We start from the raw sequence: 16,472 nt of genomic DNA, 5'->3' as shown, positions 1-16,472 counted from the left end.
TTATTGTATAGCAGAAACTAACACAACATTGTAAAGCAACCATCCTCCAATTAAAAATAAATTATAATAAAAAGACAAATGCATAAAATAAGCCAAAAAAAGGAAAAGGAAAAAATCTCAGAAATGGTTCTCATCCCTTTTCCCCACCCCTCCTGAGCTGTACAGTTCGAAGGCAATAGGTAGGGCTGAGCAAGACAGGCACTGAAATGTGGGAGAGGAGAGGGAACATCTTGATCTAAGATGTGGGAGCCTATGAGTGATGGGTGGTGTCTGCGTAAAAGCCATAGCCCAAGGAGGGTGAGGAGGGTGTCTGTGAAGAAGAGTGGCCTGGCATATGTTGGAGAGCCTAAAGAAAGTTAGTCAGGCTTCCAAAATGGCCCAGTGAGAGTGAGAAGAGGACAAAGTATTCATCCTGGCAGGGGGCTGGCAGGAAGGTCATGATGTGGCAGAAGCACAGAAAGATGCAGAGAAGGTCAACAAAGAAAGGAGCATAGGGTGGGGGTATTAGAGCCCAAGAGGCAGATAAGGAGGATGTCTACACAGGAGGGCAGCTTGGTATGGGTGGAAAAGTCTAAGTAGATGAATGAGAGTATCCATGTAGGTGTCCTGCATAAGTGTCTGTATCCAAGGGAGATGAAGGGGGCACCTCGTGCAAATATAACCTGAGCAAGATGAGGAAAGGAATCCTGTTGGGAACATTAGAGCCTATGAGGCACCAGGGATCTTCAGCCTGCAGATGTAGTCAGCCCAGGATATCTGAACTCAGGTGATGTTAGACAGGGGTTCATGGCAGGATTAGGACAATGACAATAAGAGATTAGTTACAAACAAGGAGGTTGATCAAATAAGAAGTATATGCTTTCTCATTGTTGGAAAAGAGTTATAAATGTGGGAAGGAAGAAAACTAGAATGAACCATGTAGTGTTGGACTGTAACTGAAGGTACTGGCCAATTGGGCTTTTTTGTACATGTATATATACATATACACACATAGAGATAAATATAGACAAAAATGGGTATGCACACACAAATACATCTACTTACATCCCTCACTAGGCTCTGTATATATGTGTGTATGTGTGTGTGTATGTATGTATGTGTGTGTATATATTTTTTTTACTCCTGAAAAAAAAAAATTCTCATTCCAGCTGAGCTATTTAAAATATTAAAAGATGACTGAAAACCAGAAGCAGGAGGCTTAAGTCCAAATCCTGAGAACACCAGAGAACTCCTGACTCCAGGGAACATTAATCGACAGGAGCTCATCAAACACCTCCATACCTACACTGAAACCAAACACCAACCAAGGGCCAACAAGTTCCAGAGCAAGACATACCATGTAAATTCTCCAGCAACACAGGAACACAGCCCTGAGCTTCAATATACAGGCTGCCCAAAGTTACTCCAAACCCATTGACATCTCATAACTCATTACTGGACACTTCATTGCACTCCAGAGAGAAAAAATCCAGCTCCATCCACCAGAACACCGACACAAGCTTCCCTAACCAAGAAACCTTGACAAGCCTCCCATACAACCTCACCCACAGTGAGGAAACTCCACAATAAAGAAAACTCCACAAACTGCCAGAATACAGAAAGACCACCCCAAACTCAGCAATATAAACAAGATGAAAGAGACAGAGGAATACCCAGCAGGTAAGCCTTTGACTGTGTGGATCACAGTAAACTGTGGACAATTCTGAAAGAGATGGGAATACCAGACCACCTGACCAGCCTCTTGAGAAATCTGTATGCAGGTCAGGAAGCAACAGTTAGAACTGGACATGGAACAACAGACTGGTTCCAAATAGGAAAAGGAGTATGTCAAGGCTGTATATTGTCACCTTGCTTATTTAACTTATATGCAGAGTACATCATGAGAAACACTGGACTGGAAGAAACACAAGCTGGAATCAAGATTGCTGGGAGAAATATCAATAACCTCAGATATGCAGATGACACCACCCTTATGGCAGAAAGTGAAGAGGAACTAAAAAGTCTCTTGATAAAAGTGAAAGAAGAGAGTGAAAAAATTGGCTTAAAGCTCAACATTCAGAAAATAAAGATCATGGCATCCGGTGCCATCACTTCATGGGAAATAGATGGGGAAACAGTGGAAACAGTGTCAGACTTTATTTTTCTGGGCTCCAAAATCACTGCAGATGGTGACTGCAGCCATGAAATTAAAAGACGCTTACTCCTTGGAAGGAAAGTTATGACCAACCTAGATAGCATATTCAAAAGCAGAGACATTACTTTGCCAACAAAGGTCCGTCTAGTCAAGGCTATGGTTTTTCCTGTGGTCATGTATGGATGTGAGAGTTGGACTGTGAAGAAGGCTGAGCGCCGAAGAATTGATGCTTTTGAACTGTGGTGTTGGAGAAGACTCTTGAGAGACCCTTGGACTGCAAGGAGATACAACCAGTCCATTCTAAAGAAGATCAGCCCTGGGATTTCTTTGTAGGGAATGATGCTGAAGCTGAAACTCCAATACTTTGGCCACCTCATGCAAAGAGTTGACTTATTGGAAAAGTCTCTGATGCTGGGAGGGATTGGGGACAGGAGGAGAAGGGGACGACAGAGGATGAGATGGCTGGATGGCATCACTGACTCGATGGACGTGAGTCTGAGTGAACTCCGGGAGTTTGTGATGGACAAGGAGGCCTGGTGTGCTGCGATTCATGGGATCACAAAGAGTCGGACACGACTGAGTGACTGAACTGAACTGAAAGGAACAGGATAAATGTCTACCAAACCAAACAAAAGAGGAAGAGATAGGGAATCTACCTGATAAAGAATTCCGAATAATGATATTGAAAATGATCCAAAAACTTGAAATCAAAATGGAATCACAGATAAATAGCCTGGAGACAAGGATTGAGAAGATGCAAGAAAGGTTTAACAAGGACCTAGAAGAAATAAAAAAGAGTCAATATATAATGAATAATGCAATAAATGAGATCGAAAACTCTGGAGGCAACAACTAGAATAACGGAGGCAGAAGATAGGATTAGTGAAGTAGAAGATAGAATGGTAGAAATTAATGAATCAGAGAGGATAAAAGAAAAATGAATTAAAAGAAATGAGGACAATCTCAGAGACCTCCAGGACAATATTAAACGCCACAACATTCAAATCATAGGAGTCCCAGAAGAAGAAGACAAAAAGAAAGATCATGAGAAAATACTTGAGGAGATAATAGTTGAAAACTTCCCTAAAATGGGGAAGGAAATAATCACCCAAGTCCAAGAAACCCAAAGAGTCCCAAACAGGATAAACCCAAGGCGAAACACTCCAAGACACATATTAATCAAATTAACAAAGATCAAACACAAAGACACGACTGAACTGAACTGAAACACAAAGAACAAATATTAAAAGCAGCAAGGGAAAAAACAATAAATAACACACAAGGGGGTTCCCATAAGGATAACAGCTGATCTTTCAATAGAAACTCTTCAGGCCAGGAGGGAATGGCAAGACATACTTAAACAGATGAAAGAAAATAACCTACAGCCCAGATTACTGTACTCAGCAAGGATCTCATTCAAATATGAAGGAGAAATCAAAAGCTTTACAGACAAGCAAAAGCTGAGAGAATTCAGCACCACCAAACCAGCTCTCCAACAAATGCTAAAGGATCTTCTCTAGAAAGGAAACACAAAAAAGGTGTATAAACTCGAACCCAAAACAATAAAGTAAATGGCAACGGGATCATACTTATCAAAAATTACCTTAAACATAAATGGGTTGAATGCCCCAACCAAAAGACAAAGACTGGCTGAATGGATATAAAAATAAGACTCCTATATATGTTGTCTACAAGAGACCCACCTCAAAACAGGGGACACATACAGACTGAAAGTGAAGGGCTGGAAAAAGATTTTCCACGCAGATAGAGACCAAAAGAAAGCAGGAGTAGCAATACTCATATCAGATAAAATAGACTTTAAAACAAAGGCTGTGAAAAGAGACAAAGAAGGACACTACATAATGATCAAAGGATCAATCCAAGAAGAAGAGATGACAATTATAAATATATATGCATCTAATACAGGAGCACTGCACTATGTAAGACAAATGCTAACAAGTATGAAAGGGGAAATTAACAATAACACAATAATAGTGGGAGACTTTAATACCCCACTCACACCTATGGATAGATCAACTAAACAGAAAATTAACAAGGAAACACAAACTTTAAATGATACAATAGACCAGTTAGACCTAATTGATATCTATAGGACATTTCACCCCCAAAATAATGAATTTCACCTTTTTATCAAGAGCACACGGAAGCTTCTCCAGGTAGATCACATCCTGGGCTATAAATCTAGCCTTGGTAAATTCAAAAAAAAATTGAAATCATTCCAAGCATCTTTTCTGACCACAATGCAGTAAGATTAGATCTCAATTATAGGAGAAAAACTATTAAAAATTCCAACATATGGAGGTTGAACAACACGCTGCTGAATAACCAACAAATCACAGAAGAAATCAAAAAAGAAATTAAAATATGCATAGAAATGAATGAAAATGAAAACACAACAACCCCAAACCTGAGGGATACTGTAAAGGCAGTGCTAAGGGAAAGTTCATAGCAATACAGGCATACCTCAAGAAACAAGAAAAAATTCAAATAAATAACCTAACTCTACATCTAAAGCACAGAGAAGGCAATGGCACCCCACTCCAGTACTCTTGCCTGGGAAATCCCATGGGCAGAGGAGCCTGGAAGGCTGCAGTCCATGGGGTTGCTAAGAGTCAGACACGACTGAGCAACTTCACTTTCACTTTCATGCACTGGAGAAGGAAATGGCAACCCACTCCAGTATTCTTGCCTGGAGAATCCCAGGGATGGGGGAAGCCTTGTGGGCTGCTGTCTATGGGGTCGCACAGAGTCGGACACGACTGATGTGACTAGGCAACAGCACACCTAAAGCAACTAGTAAAGGAAGAAATGAAGAACCCCAGGGTTAGCAGAAGGAAAGAAATCTTAAAAATTAGAGCAGAAATAAATGCAAAAGAAACAAAAGAGACCATAGCAAAAATCAACAAAGACAAAAGCTGGTTCTTTGAAAGGATAAATAAAATTGACAAACCATTATCCAGACTCATCAAGAAACAAAGGGATAAAAATCAAATCAATAAAATTAGAAATGAAAATGGAGAGATCACAACAGACAACACAGAAATACAAAGGATCATAAGAGACTACTATCAGCAATTATATGCCAATAAAATGGACAACATGGAAGAAATGGACAAATTCTTAGAAAAGTACAACTTTCCAAAACTGAACCAGGAAGAAATAGAAAATCTTAATAGACCCATCACAAGCACAGAAATTGAAACTGTAATCAGAAATCTTCCAGCAAAGAAAAGCACAGGTCCAGACGGCCTCACAGCTGAATTCTACCAAAAATTTAGAGAAAAGCTAACACCTATCCTACTCAAACTCTTCCAGAAAATTGCAGAGGAGGGTAAACTTCCAAACTCATTCTATGAGGCCACCATCACCCTAATACCAAAACCTGACAAAGATGCCACACAAAAAGAAAACCACAGGCCAATATCACTGATGAACATAGATGCAAAAATCCTTAACAAAATTCTAGCAATCAGAATCCAACAACACATTAAAAAGATCATACACCATGACCAAGTGGGCTTTATCCCAGGGATGCAAGGATTCTTCAATATCCACAAATCAATCAATGTAATACACCACATTAACAAATTGAAAAATAAAAGCCATATGATTATCTCAATAGATGCAGAGAAAGCCTTTGACAAAATTCAAATCCATTTATGATAAAAACTCTCCAGAAAGCAGGAATAGAAGGAACATACCTCAACATAATAAGAGCTATATATGACAAACCCACAGCAAACATTATCCTCAATGGTGAAAAATTGAAAGCATTTCCCCTAAAGTCAGGAACAAGACAAGGGTGCCCACTATCACCACTACTATTCAACATAGTTTTGGAAGTTTTGGCCACAGCAATCAGAGCAGAAAAAGAAATAAAAGGAATCCAAATTGGAAACGAAGAAGTAAAACCCTCACTGTTTGCAGATGACATGATCCTCTACAAGGAAACCCTAACGACTCCACCAGAAAATTACTAGAGATAATCAATGAATATAGTAAAGTTGCAGGATATAAAATCAACACACAGAAATCCCTTGCATTCCTATACACTAATAATGAGAAAATAGAAAGAAATTAAGGAAACAATTCCATTCACCACTGCAATGGAAAGAATAAAATACTTAGGAATATATCTACCTAAAGAAACTAAAGACCTATATATAGAAAACTATAAAACACTGGTGAAAGAAATCAAAGAGGACACTAATAGATGGAGAAATATACCATGTTCATGGATTGGAAGAATCAATATAGTGAAAATGAGTATACTACCCAAAGAAATCTATAGATTCAATGCAATCCCTATTAAGCTACCAATGGTATTTTTCACAGAGCTAGAACAAATAATTTCACAATTTGTATGGAAATACAAAAAACCTCTAATAGCCAAAGCGATCTTGAGAAAGAAGAATGGAACTGGAGGAATCAACCTGCCTGACTCCAGGCTCTACTACAAAGCCACAGTCATCAAGACAATCCCTCAGTGTGGAAATTGAGGAAACCAGAAGGGAAAGAGACACATGTACCCCAATTTTCATCACAGCACTGTTTATAATAGCCGGGACATGGAAGCAACCTAGATGTCCATCAGAGGATGAATGGATAAGAAAGCTGTGGTACATATACACAATGGAGTATTACTCAGCCATTAAAAAGAATACATTTGAATCAGTTCTAATGAGGTGGATGAAACTGGAGCCTATTATACAGAGTGAAGTAAGCCAGAAAGAAAAACACCAGTACAGTATACTAACGCATATATATGGAATTTAGAAAGATGGTAATGACAACCCTGTATGTGAGACAGCAAAAGAGACACAGATGTATAGAACAGTCTTTTGGACTCTGTGGGAGAGGGAGAGGGTGGGGTGATTTGGGAGAATGGCATTGAAACATGTATAATATCATATAAGAAACGAATCACCAGTCCAGGTTCAATGCAGGATATAGGATGCTTGGGGCTGGTGCACTGGGATGACCGAGAGGGATGGTATGGGGAGAGAGGTGGGAGGTGGGTTCAGGATGGGGAGCACGTGTACACCCGTGGCAGATTCATGTTGATGTATGACAAAACAAATACAATATTGTGAAATAATTAACCTCCAATTAAAATAAATAAATTTAATAAAAAAATATTAAAAGGTGATGCTGTTTAAGTTCTGCTCTCAATATGTCAGCAAATTTGGAAAACTCACCAGTGGCCACAGGACTGGAAAAGATCAGTTTTCATTCCAATCCCAAAGAAAGGCAATGCCAAAGAATGTTCCAATTATCACACAATTGTGCTCATTTCACATGCTAGCAAGATTATGCTCAAAATACTTCAGGCTAAACTTCAGCAGTATGTGAACTGAGAACTTCCAGATGTATAAGCTGGGTTTTGATGAGGCAGAAGAACCAGAGATCAAATTGCCAACATTCATTGGATCATGGAGAAAACAAGGGAATTCCAGGAAAACATCTACTTCTGCTTCATTGACTACACTAAAGCCTTTGACTTTGTGGATCACAACAAACTGAAAAATTCTTCAAGAGACAGGAATATCAGACCACTTTACCTATCTCCTGAGAAATCTGTACATGGGTCAAGAAGCAACAGTTAAAACTGGACATGGAACAATGGACTGGTTCCAAACTGGCAAAGGAATACGTCAAAGCTGTATGTTGTCAGCCTGCTTATTTAACTTATAGGCAGAGTTCATCATGCAAAATGCTGGACTGGATTAATCGAAAGCTGGAATCAAGATTGCCAGGAGAAATGTCAACAACCCTACCCCAGCTATGGAATCAGTCATTGCTCTAAGGAGTTCTGGTCCCCTTTAGTAAAGAATGATATAGTTTTTTCAATAGTTATGTATGGATGTGAGAGTTGGACCATAAAGAAGGCTGAACACCAAAGAATTGATGCTTTCCAAATTGTGGTGCTGGAGAGAACTCTTGACAGTCAACCAGTTTTCATTGGAAGGAGTGTTGCTGAAGCTCCAATACTTTCACTACCTGAAGCGAAGAGCTGACTCATTGGAAAAGATCCTGACGATGGGAAAGATTGATGGCAAAAAGATAAGGGGGCAGCAGAGGATAAGGTGGTTAGCTAGTATCACCAACTCAATGGACATGAATTCAAGCAAACTCCAGGAGATAGTGGAGGAGAGAAGAGCCTGGCATGCTACAGTCAATGGAGTCAAAAAGAGTCAGACATGACTTAACAACTGAACAAGCTTGGGGGATATCACCTTAATGAAATGATCAAACTAGAATCATTAGTAATGTGACAAATCAGTTACATGCTCTTGACAAGACGCAATGAGAAGAATGCAGCATCACTTCTATGCTATGCCTGACAATAACCTGAACTCAATCATGGTGAGACATCAGAGAAAAATAAAACTGGATACTCTCCAAAACAAAACAAAGCAAAACAAAAAAAAAAACAATTCTGTAATCCCTCAAAGTACCAAGATCCTGAAAGTCAAGAAAAGAAGATCAAAGATAGAGGCAAACTAAAGAGACACAACTAAACACAGTGTGTAATTCTGAACTGGATCCTTTCCTTATAAAGACATCACTGGGACACTGACTGAAACCTCAGTGAAAGGATAAGATAGGATGGTATTAATTGCATATGTCAATATTAGTTTCCTGATTTTGATGGTTGCTGTGGTTATACAGGGGAATATCCTCATTTGTTAAGAGTACAATCTAGCTTTAAAGTATGATAGGGGCATCCTGTCAAAACTTACTCTCAAATGTTTCAGAAAAAAATTGATTTGTTGTAACTTTTATGTAGGTTCAAGATAGAATCAACATTTTAAACTTCACACTACCATATATAAAATAGATTACTAATAAGGACCTACTGTATAGCACAGGAGGCTCTACTCAATATCCTGTAATGACCTATACAATGACCAAAGAATCTAGAGAAGAGTGAATATATGTATAACTGACTCACTTTGCTATACAGCAGAAACAAAGACTATATTGTAAACTAACTATAGTTCAATTAAAATTTTTACTAAAAGAAGGACATCAAAGAATTTTTTTAAATTTTATTTTATTTTTTAAACTTTACATAATTGTATTAGTTTTGCCAAATATCAAAATGAATCCGCCACAAAAAGAATTTTAATAATAAATGGTGAATTGGTTATACCACATGTCCTGGGCTGATAAGGGTCCCCCTGAAAAAGGCAGATAGTGGAGTCTCTCCTGGGTGATGGAGTAGGGAACGGCACAGGACATCAGTGCAGCAAAGGTGGAGACCTTGTGCCAGCACACCCTACCCAAGCTGGAGACTGAGGGAATGATGCATCTATGCATCCTCATAGCAGAGATGTCCTGATGAGTGTGCATGGCAGTGCTTTCTAGTTCTGAGTCATCAGGTAAAGTCAGCTTCCTCTGCTCTTTTCAGTATAAATGGTTTTTTTAAGAATAAGCCCTTCCCTTCTAGAGTCCATTCCCATGTAGATGAGCCTCTAGAAGTTGGCAGGGTAAGGGAAACAACTCTGGGTTTGGAACGTTAAAACCTGGTTTGACCTTGGGCCCTTTGGGCATCCTCCCTTCCCACCTCACTGCTTGCTCTAAGCATCAGATGAGATAGTTATGAAAACTCCTTAGAAAGGGCTGTGGAAATGCTAGTATCACCATGGCTCCTCACTATCTGAGCTCACATGAGGAAAATTAAGAAGGTGAGGGGTTTTTTGTTTGTTTTTTGCCTCTATTTTCCTTTTCTTCATTACTTGTCATCTTCTGAACCTACCTTTGATCCAGCATTCTCAGCAGCTCACTTATTACCCTGTTTTGACCCATTTGCATGTATCTTTTCTGTCTTTCTATCAAAATACTAATTGCTCAGCCAACAGAGGAAATTGTGGATCTCAATCACACACATACTATGTGCTGAGCCAGTAGGAGCAATAAAAAAGATTACATGCATGCTCAGTTTCTAAGTCGAGTCCGACACTTTGAGACCCCATGGATGTAGCCCACCAGGATTTTCTGTCCATGGAATTGTCTAGGTAAGAATATTGGAGTGGGTTGCCATTTCCTACTTCAGAAATCTTCCTGACCCAGGGATCAAATCCATGTTTCTTGAGTCTCCTGCATTGGCAAGCGGATTGTCTACCACTAGCAACACCTGGGAAGCCCAATGCTATGCTAAAATTATGAAGCTGCGGAGATGGGGTGGTTCCACGCAGCAAAAGACCTTATTCCCAGTAGAAAAGAAGGGTGAGGAAGAGAAGGAGGCACTGGAGGAAAAAAGCAGAAATCACTGAGTGTTTTCTTACCCCAAAGACCTCAAACGTAAGACCTTAAATAATAATAATAAACTTTTAAAAGCAATCTTAAATAATTTAAAGTCTTAAATAATAATAAAAACTTAAATAAGCTGCCTGAGAGACAGCTTTGCCCATGGCAAAACCTATTTACATGTAAGGTGTGTGATATATTTACTGAAAGAACAGGAATCTGAGGTTTGGGTTAGCATGGAAGGAATAACATTGGTTTTATTGGTTTAACCAAGTGAACACTAATAACCACTCACTCATACACAAATATTCACAGAACTATCAAGCTGGGACTAACATGCAGGGTTTCAGGGACTACATCCAACTTCATCATGTTCATGATGTCAACTTGGTCTTGGATCAAAATGTTCAGGGTTAGTACCGTATGGCCTTGTTGCGTGTGTCTGTGCTTAGTCGCTCAGTTGTGTCAGACTCTTACAACCCCATAGACTATAGCTGTAGCCTGCCAGGCTCCTCTGTCCATGGTATTCTCCAGGCAAGAATACTAGAGTGGGTTGCCATTTCCTTCTCAGGGGATCTTCTCAACCCAGGAACTGAACCCTGGACTTTTGAATTGCAGGCAGATTCTTTACCAAATGAGCTATGAGGGAAGTCTTGTTACTCCTATATAAAAACATCTATTTAGAGCTATGTGAGTTTCCCACTGGGTGAGAGTGAAAAGAGCACTGAAGAAACTGATCAAGAATGCCCTTATGTGTTTGTTTTTTCCTTTCTCAGAGGAATAAATAGCAGCGTCTGGAAAGTCAGAGTGAAAAATAGCATGACTAAGACCACCACCAAGGCATGACTAGGAGGGAGGGAACACAGCTCCACCCATCATGACAAAATTGGATTAAAGATTTACTGAGCATGGTCCTGCCCTTCAGAACAAGACCCAGTTTCCCCCTCAGTCAGTCTCTCCTATCAGGAAGCTTCCATGAGCCTCTTATCCTTCTCCATCAGAGGGAAGACAGACTGAAATCCACAATCACAGAAAGCTAACCAATCTGATCCTGTGCACTACAGCCTTGTCTAACTCAGTGAAACTATGAGCCATGCCCTGTAAGGCCACCCAAGACGGACGGGTCATGGTGGAGAGTTCTGACAAAATGTGGTCCACTGGAGAAGGGAATGGCAAACCACTTCAGTATTCTTGCCTTGAGAACCCCATGAACAGAATGAAAAGGCAAAAAGATAGGACACTGAAAGATGAACTCCCCAGATTGGTAGGTGCCCAATATGCTACAGGAGATCAGTGGAGAAATAACTCCAGAAACAATGAAGAGATGGAGCCAAAGCAAAAACAATACCCTGTTCTGGCTGTGACTGGAGATGGAAGTAAAGTCCAATGCTGTAAGGAGCAATAATGCATAGGAACCTGGAATGTTAGGTCCATGAATCAAGGCATGTTGCTGCTGCTGCTGCTAAGTCGCTTCAGTCGTGTCCAACTCTGTTCGACCCCATAGACGGCAGCCCACCAGGCTCCGCCATCCCTGGGACTCTCCAGGCAAGAACACTGGAGTGGGTTGCCATCAAGGCATGTTGGGAGTGGTCAAATAGGAGATGGCAAGAGTTAACGTTGACATTTTAGGAATCAGAGAACTAAAATGGACTGGAATGGGTGAATTTAACTCAGATGACCATTATATCTACTATTGTGGGCAAGAATCACTTAGAAGAAATGGAGTAGCAATCATGGTCAACAAGAGTCTGAAATGCAGTACTTGGATGCAATCTCAAAAACGACAGAATGATCTCTGTTCGTTTCCAAGGCAAACCATTCAATATTACAGTAATCCAAGTCTATGCTCCAACCAGTAATGCTGAAGAAGCTGAAGTTGAATGGTTCTTTGAAGAGCTTTTAGAACTAACACCGAAAAAAAAGATGTCCTTTTCATTATAGGGTACTGGAATGCAAAAGTAGGAGTCAAAAAACACCTGGAGTAACAGGCAAATTTGGCCTTGGAATGCAGAATGAAGCAGGGCAAAGGCTAATAGAATTTTGCCAAGAGAATGCACTGGTCATAGCCAACACCCTCTTCCAACAACACAAGAGAAGACTCTACACATGGGCATCACCAGACGGTCAACACCAAAATCAGACTGATTATATTCTTTGCAGCCAAAAATGGAGAAGCTCTATACAGTCAGCAAAAACAAGACCGGGAGCTGACTGTGGCTCAGATCATGAACTCCTTATTGCCAAATTCAGACTGAAATTGAAGAAAGTAGGGAAAACCACTAGACCATTCAGGTATGACCTAAATCAAATTCCTTATGATTACACAGTAGAAGTAAGAAATAGATTTAAGGGACTAGATCTGATAGATAGAGTGCCTGATGAACTATGGATGGAGGTTCATGACATTGTACAAGGAGACAGGGATCAAGGCCATCCCCATGGAAAAGAAATGCAAAAAAGCAAAATGGCTGTCTGGGGAGGCGTTACAAATAGTTTTGAAAAGAAGAGAAGCTAAAAACAAAGGAGAAAAGGAAAGATATACCAATTTGAATGCAGAGTTCCAAAGAATAGCAAGGAGAAATCAGAAAGCCTATCTCAGTGATCAGTACAAAGAAATAGAGGAAAACAACAGAATGGGAAAGACCAGGGATCTCTTCAAGGAAATTAGGAGAACCAAGGGAACATTTCATGCAAGGGTGGGCTCAATAAAGGACAGAAATGGTATGGACCTAACAGAAGCAGAAGATATTAAGAGGTGGCAAGAATACACAGAAGAACTGTACAAAAAAAGATCTTCAGGACCCAGATAATCACGATGGTGTGATCACTGACCTAGAGCCAGACATCCTGGAATGTGAAGTCAACTGGGCCTTAGAAAGCATAACTATGAACAAAGCTAGTGGAGGTGATGGAATTCCAGTTGAACTATATCAAGTCCTGGAAGATGATGCTGTGAAAGTGCTGCACTCAATATGCTAGCAAATTTGGAAAACTCAGCAGTGGCCACAGGACTGGAAAAGGTCAGTTTTCATTCCAATCCCAAAGAAAGGCAATGCCAAAGAATGCTCAAACTATTGCACAGTTGCACTCATCTCACACACTAACAAAGTAATGCTCAAAATTCTCCAAGCCATGCTTCAACAAAACATGAATCGTGAACTTCCATATGTTTAAGCTGGTTTTAGAAAAGGCAGAGGAACCAGAGATCAAATTGCCAACATCTGCTGGATCATGGAAAAAGGAAGAGAGTTCTAGAAAAACATCTATTTCTGCTTTATTGACTATGCCAAAGCCTTTGACTGTATGGATCACAATAAACTGTGGAAAATTCTGAAAGAGGTGGGCATACCAGACCACCTGACCTGCCTCTTGAGAAACCTGTATGCAGGTCAGGAAGCAACAGTTAGAATTGGACATGCAACAACAGACTGGTTCCAAATAGGAAAAGGAGTACATCAAGGCTGTATATTGTCACCCTGCTTATTTAACTTATATGCAGAGTACATTATGAGAAATGCTGGGCTGGAAGAAGCACAAGCTGGAATCAAGATCGGCAGGAGAAATATGAATAACCTCAGATATGCAGCTGACACTACCCTTATGGTAGAAAGTGAAGAGGAACTAAAAAGCCTCTTGATAAAAGTAAAAGAGGAGAATGAACAAGTTGGCTTAAAGCTCAACATTCAGAAAACTCAGATCATGGCATCTGGTCCCCTCACTTTATGGGAAATAGATGTGGAAACAGTGGAAACAGTGTCAGACTTTATTTTGGGGGGCTCCAAAATCACTGCAGATGGTGACTGCAGCCATGAAATTAAAAGATGCTTACTCCTTGGCAGGAAAGTTATGACCAACCTAGACAGCATATTAAAAAGCAGAGACATTACTTTGCCAACAAAAGTCCGTCTAGTCAAGGCTATGGTTTTCCAGTAGTCATGTATGGATGTGAGTGTTGGACTATAAAGAAAGCTGAGCACCAAAAAATTGATTTTTTTGACCCGCAGTGTTGGAGAAGACTCTTGAGAGTCCCTTGGACTGCAAGGAGATCCAACCTGTTCATCCTAAAGGAGCTCAGTCCTGAGTGTTCATTGGAAGGACTGATGTTGAAGCTGAAACTCCAATACTTCGGCCACCTGATGCAAAGAGCTGACTCAATTGAAAAGAATCTGATGCTGAGAAAGATTGAAGGTAGGAGGAGAAGGGGACAACAGAGGATGAGATGGCTGGATGGCATCACCAACCTAATGGACGTGAGTTTGGGTAAACTCCGGGAGGTGGTGAGGGACAAGGAAGCCTGGCATGCTGCAGTCGTTGGGGTTGCAAAGAGTGGGACACCACTGGGCAACTGAACTGACTGACTGACTGAAGATGACCACAGGACTTCTTTGGTGGTCCAGTGGATAAGAATCTGCCTGCCAATGCAGGGGACATGGGTTTGATCCCTGGCCTGGGAAGATTTCACATGCTGTGGAACAGCTAAGCCTGTGTGCTGCAACTACTGACAACCATATTATTATTAGAGACTGTGCTCTGCAACAAGAGAAGCATGTGCACTGCAAGTAGAAACCCCCCACCCGCTGCAACTAGAGAAAACCCGTGCCCAGCAACAAAGACCCAGTGCAGCCAAAAATAAGTAAATAAAATACATAAAAAAAAAAAAGACCACCAATATCTTCCTGGGACTTTCTGGCTCTTCATATTTGGCTAAGAATTTTACCATCTGAGGCATGATCCACCAACCCTTTCCTGGCAGCCCTCTGCCTCCCATAAAAGCCAGCTGTCTACTCAGCTAAAAGCAGCCATGCTGAGGGCCTCTTTGCCAGTATCTGCGAAACCTTCACAATGTATTCTCTACCTATTTGTAGGTTAAAGTGAATAATCTCAGCGCAGAGGATACTCTTCATTTATATTTGGTTATTTAGACATAAGCAACGGTAGTAGTATTTTTTAATAACAATAATAAATATATTACACAATTCTTATGTGCTAGATTCTATGCATTATCTTCTCTAATCCTTATAAAATCTAGAAGTTATCTAATATCATTCCCATTTTACAGATAAGAAACTGAGACTTGGAAGAATTATGCAACTTGCCCAAGTTACAGAGCTAGTAAAAGGCAGAACTGAGTTTTATTTGGTTAAAATTAAAGCTCTCATTCTTAACCACTATTTTACTAAGCTAATTCTAACATTTTATTCAAATATGCAATAATATTTGGAAGCAATAACTATTTTATTTCTATTTTTTAATTGGAGGAAAACTGCTTTACAATGCTGTACAACTGTAAATAACAAGTCTAAAATAATTTTGAAATCTAAAGTTAAAAAAAATCACAAAGTATCTTAAAATTATTGCAATGGAAGCAATAACTTTAAAATACTTTGTGATTTTTCTTAACTTTTGATTTCAAAATAATTTCAGATTTATTATTTTCCAGTTACAAAGATAGCACAGAGAATTCTCATATACCCTTCATTCAGCTTCCCTTAATGTCATATTACATAAGCATATTACATTTATTGAAACCAGAAATTAGCATTGGTTCAAGACAGTTAACTAGAGACTTTATTCAGATTTCTCCAGTTTTTTTTTTTTTTAACTTGTTCCCATTTTTAGATCCAATTCATTTAGTCATTAGTCTATAACAGTTTTTCAGACTTTCCTCGTTTCTCATGACTGACACTGGTAGAGTATGCCTCAGGTATTTTGTAGAATGTCCCTCTACTGGGGTTTTTCTGAGGCTTTCTCATGACTATAATTTTTTTTTTCTTATGAGGTTATGCATTTCTGATGAAGAATAGAACAAGGTGAAGTGACATTTTCATTGTATTATCAGCAATACATGATATCAACGAGACTTTTTACTGGTGATGTTAACTTGACCACTTGGTAGGGTGGTATCTTCCAGGTTTCTTCACTGTAAAGTGATTATTTTTCTCAGCTCATATTCTATTCATTTGAAGCTTGTCACTAAGTTCAACCCATACTTAAACCTCCACTTCCTGGAGAAAAGGGTATCAAAAAATTTGTGGCCATATGTTAAAACCACCATGGCAATTCA

At 39.7% G+C, this 16,472-nt stretch overlaps 1 long non-coding RNA gene across 18 annotated transcripts in view; it reads right to left on the bottom strand.

The window, feature by feature from the left end:
- The window catches only part of LOC129653031 (uncharacterized), a 438,049-nt gene that overhangs the window by 224,405 nt on the left and 197,172 nt on the right, over positions 1-16,472 (bottom strand). Inside the window, exon 4 of one of the 18 annotated variants that reach the window (XR_008714911.1) lies at positions 16,178-16,413. The exons of the other annotated variants lie outside the window; for them this stretch is intronic. This is a non-coding gene — a long non-coding RNA (uncharacterized LOC129653031). Of the gene's footprint in view, positions 1-16,177; positions 16,414-16,472 lie in introns of those variants that run through there. 18 annotated transcript variants of the gene reach the window in all.

Source organism: Bubalus kerabau, chromosome 5 (assembly GCF_029407905.1).
Source record: "Bubalus kerabau isolate K-KA32 ecotype Philippines breed swamp buffalo chromosome 5, PCC_UOA_SB_1v2, whole genome shotgun sequence".
Lineage (NCBI taxonomy): Eukaryota > Metazoa > Chordata > Mammalia > Artiodactyla > Bovidae > Bubalus > Bubalus kerabau.
This window is presented reverse-complemented; position numbering and strand designations above follow the sequence as displayed.